Source organism: Haematobia irritans, chromosome 3 (assembly GCF_050003625.1).
Source record: "Haematobia irritans isolate KBUSLIRL chromosome 3, ASM5000362v1, whole genome shotgun sequence".
NCBI lineage: Eukaryota > Metazoa > Arthropoda > Insecta > Diptera > Muscidae > Haematobia > Haematobia irritans.
The window spans coordinates 26,964,437-26,973,851 of record NC_134399.1 but is presented as its reverse complement, the minus strand read 5'-3'; the positions used below and the strand labels follow the sequence as shown (position 1 = coordinate 26,973,851).

Below are 9,415 nucleotides of genomic sequence, written 5' to 3'. Positions count from 1 at the left end.
TAACAGGGAGCGATATTGAATTAAGTTGGTGGTTGTTGTTTGTTATTACAAAATTAACATTTTATTTTTCCTTGGGCAATTGATCAGCTACTTCTTTGATCCTTACAAACTGTGTGGTCCGCTGTTCGAATCCCCGTCCGGCAAAAGGTAAAATTAAAATAAAAAAAATCATACAATTGAATAATTTCTTCTACAATGTTTGTATTACAGAAAAAGGTGCTCAGAACTAAAAAATCTCGTGGAAGTGAGAAAAATGTGGGGGAATATACAATTGGGCAGAAACAAAATTTTGAGCATTTAGGTCGAAAACCTATGTTGTTAGCACCTATATTACCTGTTTATTTTCATAATTCATTATGATTGTAAATATATAAATAAATAAATAAAATTTTGAGCACAATATTGTTTGGGAGAATTTTTTAAGCATATAATATTTTTGGGTGCAAAATGCTTCCAAACATATTATATGTTCACATAATAACATATTGTTTTTTGGAAGACAACATTATTGAATTTGGATGCAAAAATACAAAATGTTTGGAACTTAGACTACCCAAACATATATTGTTTAGACCAATATGCTTTCAAACATATTATATATTGGAAGAGATCAAACATATAAATGTTTGGGCAATACCCAAAAATGTATATGCTTGAAGCAAAATATGTTTGGGAGTATATGTTACAGAAGCGATTTTTTGTGAGCGTGTATGCTCACTTTTATTGCTAAATACTTTTTGTTTGTCTACTTTGTCAACCAAAATTTATCTCAGAATTTTGCCCACCAACAAAACAATTTTCCCTACAGGTGGCACCATCAAGCCCAACGAACAGTAGTGCAAAATCGGCGAAAAGAAAGCAAAACATTTTAGCCATTTTCCACGACTAAATGGACGACGACATAGAATTCATGCAGAGAGCAATGCAAAGCTAACAAAAAGGGGCAGCAGAATAACAACCAAGAGCCAATCAGCCATCATAACACATTAAATGGTGAGTGAGGAAAAACGTTTCGTCTTGTCTGGTCTGGCTTTGGTCTGCTATCGTACGTTTGAGTTTTCTTTTACTTCAGACTAAATATGAAAATTAATTGGAAAATTTAAAAAAAAAACAAATATTTACAAAAAAGTGATAATAAAAATAAAATAAAAATTTTATAAAAGCAATTCTTCACAAAATAAGAAAATAGTGATCTTGTAAAAGTGATTTATTTAGTTTCCTCGAGGATGGCAAAACGAAGAAAAGTGAAAAATTTAATAGTAAAAAATGATAAATATTATTGGAAAATTCTGAAATTCTCCAAAAACCTATGCAAGAAGTGAAAGTTTTGATTGATTATCAAGAAAACAAAAAAAATGAAGATAACCCCGTAATAAAAATTGGAAAAAAATATTATGAAAAAGTTTTCTTTAAAAATCACAGCCACATAGAAAATGTCTCGTTAAAATCCATACAAACTTACATACAAAAGTCTAGCTATTGCATATATGTCCATATGTATGCCATACACACACACATACTAATACATACATACATATACCTCTATGCATAGTATAGACCAAAAAGTTATTTTTATATAATGTAGAGGAAACGAAAACATTGCCGAGCAAAATACTCACTCACTCGTTCGTTCGCTCACTTGATGGCTGCCTAGTTCACATGTCAAAGGCGAAAAACGGATAGAACGGGAAAATCGAAAATCTCAAAACGAAAATAAAAACAAAAAAATAAGTCGCACACGAATCACAGCAACAACAAAAACAGAACGAATTTTCTTTTTTTTTGTGTTCCTTCTTTCTGAGTACTTGACTGGCTGGCTGGCTGGCTGTCGTCGTCTGTCTGTCTGTCATCTCTTCTTTTGCGTTCGAACTAAAAAAAAAAATTGTGTAACAGAAATTCAAAATAAAATTTTCATTAAAACCTAATCCCTTTCTTGACAAAAATAAATTTTCAATTCTCCGAATCGAGAAAATTACTCGTGTGCTATGCAATTTCCCTGGAAAATGTGATGCAAACAAAACAAGTCCCAAAAAAGTGTGAAATTGTAAAAGGAGTTGACAGCGATTTGCAAATGTCTGTGAAAGAAATCGATAAAAGCGAACAAAGCAAATTCTCACTCCTCAGTAGTGCATAAAAAAAAATATTTTTTAAACAAAAATAATTTTAAAAAGTGTTTTCAATCAATTACTATGTACATAACAATGAAAACTTGGCACCAGACTTCCTTGCACCTCTACCCCACATTGCAACTCCTATCTCAGTTAGTGCATCTACCCATCCCCGTCTGCCGCGTTAAGCAACTTGGCATTACTGCAACATCCAAACACACCATGCCTTTCCGGGGGTGGTAAGACAATGTGGCATGTCAGGATAAAGAGAAATTGTAAAAAAAATAACATTTACTTTGTATCCTTTCAGCATCTTTTTTGGGTGGTTTCCTCAATTAGACAAAACCAAGCCAAATGCAAGGCATCTTTAATCATAATATCTACCATTGAGTGGGAATTTCAGACTACATGTGGACTTGTCCAAATAATCAAACTATTGTGCTAGTAAAGGGTGATACGGTCAAAATTTGGTCAATATAAACTTGACGTATTTCTTTCAATTTTGCATTTAAAAAACCTGAACACCCCTCATTTTGAAGGTGTGTGTGTGTAGAATGTTCCCCATTTTGATTTTGGAATTCACTATTCAGTTGTCAAAATGCCGTCCAAGCAAGAAGAGCAGCGTATCAAAATTTTGCTCGCGCATCGCGAAAATCCGAGCTACTCGCACGCAAAGCTGGCAAACCCGCTAAAAGTTGCCAAATCAACCGTTACAAATGTAATTAAAGTGTTTGGGGAACGTTTGTCGACAGCCAGGAAGTCTGGATCGGGGGGAAATCGAAAACCGGAAGCCGCTGAGACGACAAAGAGAGTTGCCGGTAGTTTCAAGCGAAACCCTAACCTCTCTCTCCGAGATGCCGCAAATAAGCTGGGTGTATCGTCTACAACCGTGCATCGAGCCAAAAAACGAGTCGACTTACAAGAAGGTAGTGACTCCAAATCGCGATGATAAACAAAATACGACCGCCAAAGCGCGATCCCGGAGGCTGTACACGACGATGCTGACGAAGTTTGACTACGTGGTAATGGACGACGAAACCTACGTCAAAGCCGACTACAAGCAGCTTCCGGGACAGGAGTTTTATACGGCAAAAGGAAGGGGAAAGGTAGCAGATATTCTCAAGCACATAAAACTGTCAAAGTTCGCAAAGAAATATTAGGTTTGGCAAGCCATCTGTACATGTGGCTTGAAAAGCAGCATAGCTTCCGAGACTGTCAACCAAGAAATTTACGTGAAAGAGTGTTTGAATAAACGTCTGCTGCCTTTCCTGAAGAAACACGGTTGTTCCGTACTGTTTTGGCCGGATTTGGCATTTTGCCATTACGGTAAAAAGGCCATGGAGTGGTACGCCGCCAACAACGTGCAGGTGGTTCCCAAGGACAAGAACCCTCCCAACACGCCAGAGCTCCGCCCAATTGAGAAATACTGGGCTATTGTCAAGCGGAACCTAAAGAAGACCAAAAAAATTGCTAAGGACGAGCAGAAGTTCAAGGCAAACGGGCTTTCTGCGGCGAAGAAGGTGGACAAGGTGGCTGTACAAAATCTGATGGCAGGTGTCAAGCGTGAGGCCCGGCAATTCGGATTTGGAAAAGCGAAAGCCTAACTGAATAGTTTTCCTGAATTTTATACTAATTGAACTTGAAAAAGAACTTTAATTTGATTTTTTTAATAAACGATTTCACCGATTTACACGCGTTTTCCCTTGACCAAATTGTGACCGTATCACCCTTTAGGGAAAATCAAAATTACACAGAAAAATTATCACAATTTTTATTAAGAAATCAAGTAATTTTATAAATTAATTAATTCAATTGATTTACTGTAATTATACAGAAAACATTTCACCAACATTTTTTGTACCCTCCACCATAGGATGGGGGTATATTAACTTTGTCATTCCGTTTGTAACACATCGAAATATTGCTCTAAGACCCCATAATGTATATATATATATATATATATATATATATATATATATATATATATATATATATATATATATATATATATATATATATATATATATATATATATATATATATATATATATATATATATATATATATATATATATATATATATATATATATATATATATATATATATATATATATATATATATATATATATATATATATATATATATATATATATATATATATTCTGGGTCATGGTGAAATTCTGAGTCGATTTGAGGATGTCCGTCCGTCCGTCCGTCCGTCCGTCCGTCCGTCTGTTGAAATCACGCTAACTTCCGAACGAAACAAGCTATCGAATTGAAACTTGGCAAAGTAGTTGTCATTGATGTAGGTCGGTATTGCACATGGGCCATATCGGTCCACTTTTACGTATAGCCCCCATATAAACGGACCCCCCAAATTTGGTTTGCGATTGCGCTAAAAAAATAGATCCACATCGGTCCATAATTATATATAGCCCCAATATAACCGATCCCCTGATTTGGCTTGCGATGGCTCAAAAAAAACAAATTTCATCCGATCCAGCTGAAAGTTGGTACATGATGTTCGTATATGGTCTCTAACAACCATGCAAAAATTGGTCCACATCGGTTCATAATTATATATAGCCCCCATATAAACCGATCCCCAGATTTGGCTTGCGATGGCTCAAAGAGAAATAAATTTAATCCGATCCGGCTAAAATTTGGTACATGGTGTTGGTATATGGTCTCTAACAACCATGCAAAAATTGGTCCACATCGGTCCCTAATTATATATGCCCCCATATAAACCGATCCCCTGATTTGGCTTGCGATGGCTCAAAAAAAAAAAACAAATTTCATCCGATCCAGCTGAAAGTTGGTACATGATGTTCGTATATGGTCTCTAAAAACCATGCAAAAATTGGTCCACATCGGTCCATAATTACATATAGCCCCATATAAACCGATCCCCAGATTTGGCTTGCGATGGCTCAAAGAGAAATAAATTTAATCCGATCCGGCTAAAATTTGGTACATGGTGTTGGTATATGGTCTCTAACAACCATGCAAAAATTGGTCCACATCGGTCCCTAATTATATATGCCCCCATATAAACCGATCCCCAGATTTGGCTTGCGATGGCTCAAAGAGAAATAAATTTAATCCGATCCGGCTAAAATTTGGTACATGGTGTTGGTATATGGTCTCTAACAACCATGCAAAAATTGGTCCACATCGGTCCCTAATTATATATAGCCCCCATATAAACCGATCCCCAGATTTGGCTTGCGGAGCCTCAAAGAGAAGCAAATTTCATCCGATCCGGTTGAAATTTGGTACATGGTGTTGGTATATAGTATCTAACAACCATGCAAAAATTGGTCCACATCGGTCCATAATTACATATAGTCCCCATATAAACCGATCCCCCGATTTGGCTTGCGGAGCCTCTAAGAGAATCAAATTTCATTCGATCCTGCTGAAATTTGGTACATGGTGTTTGTATATGGTCTCTAACAACCATGCCAAAATTGATCCACATCGGTCAATAATGATATATAGCCCCCATACAACCGATCACCAGATTTGACCTCCGGAGCCTCTTGGAAGACCAAAATTCATCTGATTCAGTTGAAATTTGGTACGTGGTGTTAATATATGGCCTCAAGCACCCATGCAAAAATTGGTCGAAATCGGTCAATAATTATATATAGGCCCCACATAAACCGATCCCCAGATTTGACCTCCGGAGCCCCTTGGAAGAGCAAAATTCATCCGATTCGGTTGAAATTTGGTACGTGATGTTAGTATATGGTATCCAACAACCATACAGGAATTGGTTCATATCAGTCCATAATTATATATAGCCACTATATAAAACGATCCCCTGACTTGACCTCTGGTGCCTTTTGGAGAAGCAAAATTCATCCGATCTAGTTGAAATTTGGTACGTGGTGGTAGTATAACAGGTTGGCTGATAAGTCCCCCGTCTAACAAAGAAAAACACATTTTGTTGTCAAAATTCGTCTTTATTATTTAACATAGTTCCCTTCAAGAGCGATACAACGATAATGGCGACCTTCCAATTTTTTGATACCATTTTGGTAGTACTTCTTCTGTTTTGCCTCAAAATAGGCCTCAGTTTCGGCGATCACCTCTTCATTGCAGCCAAATGTTTTCCCTGCGAGCATCCTTTTGAGGTCTGAGGACAAGAAAAAGTCGCTGGGGGCCAGATCTGGAGAATACGGTGGGTGGGGAAGCAATTCGAGGCCCAATTGTTGAATTTTTGCCATCGTTCTCAATGACTTGTGACACGGTGCGTTGTCTTGGTGGAACAACACTTTTTTCTTCTTCATATGGGGCCGTTTTGCCGCGATTTCGACCCTCAAACGCTCCAATAACGCCATATAATAGTCACTGTTGATGGCTTTTCCCTTCTCACGATAATCGATAAAAATTATTCGATGCGCATCCCAAAAAACAGAGGCCATTACTTTGCCAGCGCACTTTTGAGTCTTTCCACGCTTCGGAGACGGTTCACCGGTCGCTGTCCACTCAGCCGACTGTCGATTGGACTCAGGAGTGTAGTGATGGAGCCATGTTTCATCCATTGCCACATATCGACGGAAAAACTCGGGTGTATTACGAGTTAACAGCTGCAAACACCGCTCAGAATCATCAACACGTTGTTGTCTTTGGTCAAATGTGAACTCGCGCGGCACCCATTTTGCACAGAGCTTCCGCATATTCAAATATTGATGAATGATATGATCAACACGTTCCTTTGATATCTATAATGCCTCTGTTATCTCGATCAACTACATTTTACGGTCATTCAGAATCATTTTGTGGATTTTTTTGATGTTTTCGTCGGTAACCACCTCCTTCGGGCGTCCACTGCGTTCACCGTCCTTCGTGCTCATTTCACCACGCTTGAATTTTGCATACCAATCAATTATTGTTGATTTCCCTGTGGCAGAGTCCGGAAACTCATTATCAAGCCAAGTTTTTGCTTCTACCGTATTTTTTCCCTTCAGAAAACAGTATTTTATCAAAACACGAAATTCCTTTTTTTCCATTTTTTTTTCACAATAACAAAATTTGCTCACAAACTAATTGACTTACAGACCAATCCCCAGATTTGGCTTGCGGAGCCTCAAAGAGAAGCAAATTTCATCCGATGTGGCTGAAATTTGGTACATGATGTTGGTATATGGTCTCCAACAACCATGCAAAAATTGGTGCACATCGGTTCATAATTATATATAGCCCCCATATAAACCGTTCTCCAGATTTGAACTCTGGAGCCTCTTGGAGGAGCAAAATTCATCCGATACGGTTCAAATGTGGAACGTGGTATTAGTATATGGTCTCTAACAACCATGCGAAAATTGGTCCACATCGGTCAATAATTATATATAGCCCCCATATAAACCGATCCCCCAATTTGGCTTGCGGAGCCTCTAAGGGAAGCAAATTTCATCCGATCCGGCTGAAATTTGGTACATGATGTTAGTATATGATCTTTAACAACCATTCAAAAATTGGTCCCTTTCGGTCCATAATTATCTATAGGACTCATATAAACCGATAACCAGATAGGCTTCGTACTATTGGAGGAAACAATTTAATTCGATACGGTCGAAATTTTTGTACGTGATGTTAATATATGTCCTCTAACAACAGTGAAAAAAAAAATTGTGCAATAATTGGTAATTATCTGCCCCAGAATTGCTATGTGGTATTAGACTATGAATAGTCTAAGTGAGCCTGATACATCGGGCTGCCACATAACCTAACCTAACCTAGTCTCAATATAAACCGATCCCCAGATTTGACCTCCGGAGACTTTTGGAAGAGCAAATTTCATCCTATCTGGTTGGTACGTGATGTTAGTATGTGCTCTCTAACAACCGTGAAAATATTTGTGCAAATCGTCCATAATTATATATAGCCCTCCCCAGATTTGGCTTGCGGATACTCGTGGAATGGCAAATTTCATCCGATCCGCTTGAAATTTAGTATGTGATGTTGGTATATACCCTCTAACAATCGTGAAAAAATTGGTCCTTGTCGGTCTATAATTATATATAGGCCCCATATCAACCAATCCCCAGATTTTCCTTACGGAATTGGACTGATCCCCAGCTTTGGAGTGATGTAAACCAAATTATGGACCTAAACTAAGTCTTGATTTCAAAATTGACAATAATTTTCGATGGGAGCCACAGTGATGGATTGCTTAGCATGACCGCCTTGCCACGACTACACATGGTCGTTGGTTCAAACACAGTTTCGATTATCCGCTCTCAGTACCAGTGGTTTATCCCCTCTCAGTAATGCTTGTAACATTTCTGACTGTTTCAAAGTCTCTCTAAGTGATTTCATTGCAATGTGGAACGCCGTTCGGACTTGGCTATAAAAAGGAGGTCACTTGAGCTTAACATAGAATCTGGCAGCACTCCATGATAATAGAGAAGATCAGCACTGTTAAATATAAGGCTGACACTTTACCTAACCTAATCTATGGTTGCGACATTTGGACCACCGTTCTGGCAATTTTTGAATGACAAGCCAATAAAATTGTTCGTCTTTTAAAACAAACCAATCAGACACCCATTTTACGACCTCCTCGTACGAGTCAAAGTGCTGCTCAGCCAATGCATGTCCCATCGATGTAAACAAATGATAGTCGGAAGGGCCAAGTCAGACGAATACGCTCGGTGGGGTAGCTGCACCCAGCCAAATGTGTTGATTGTATCCTGAACCGGTTTTGCTTGCCATGGGGCAAAATTACCTCTCCGTGTCTTCAGGCCCATTCTGGTAATTTGTTCATCAATGCATGGTTCAAATTGATCATTTGTTGTCGGTAGCGATCAGTATTAACGGTTTCACCTGGTTTTAAGAGCTTGTGGTACACCACACCTTTCTGGTCCCACCAAACATACAGCATTGACTTCTTGCCGAATCCATCTGGTTTTGCAGTCGATGTTGATGGTTGTCCTGGATTAATCCATAATTTTTTCCGTTTAGGATTCTTAAAATAAATCCATTTTTCATCGCCCATAACAATCCGATGCAAAACCGATTTTCTTTCGTGTCTTTGAAGCAAAATCAAGTTCAAAGTGTCATCTCCATCCAATATCGTTTGCAATTCGGTGTCTTCCAACTTTTTTGGAGGTCCTCCACGTTCTTCATTTCTTACATCAAAATCATTATTTCCGAACCGTTGAAACCATCTTCTCCATGTTGCTTCTTATAAAGCATGATCTCCATATGCCTCGACAAGCATTCGATGCAACTCTGCAGCACTTTTCTTCAAATGAAAACAAAAAATTAATGCTTTCCCCCAAATAATCACTT

The 9,415-nt window shown here is 38.1% G+C and overlaps 1 protein-coding gene across 3 annotated transcripts in view; it reads left to right on the top strand.

Moving 5' to 3' along the window:
• Positions 1-997: 997 nt before the first annotated feature.
• NfI (Nuclear factor I) overlaps positions 998-9,415 on the top strand; it is a 66,165-nt gene continuing 57,747 nt past the window's right edge. For all 3 annotated transcript variants that reach the window (XM_075298909.1, XM_075298911.1, XM_075298908.1), the window contains exon 1: positions 998-1,045. The gene's annotated coding sequence lies outside the window, so the exon portion shown is untranslated. The remainder of the gene's footprint in view (positions 1,046-9,415) is intronic.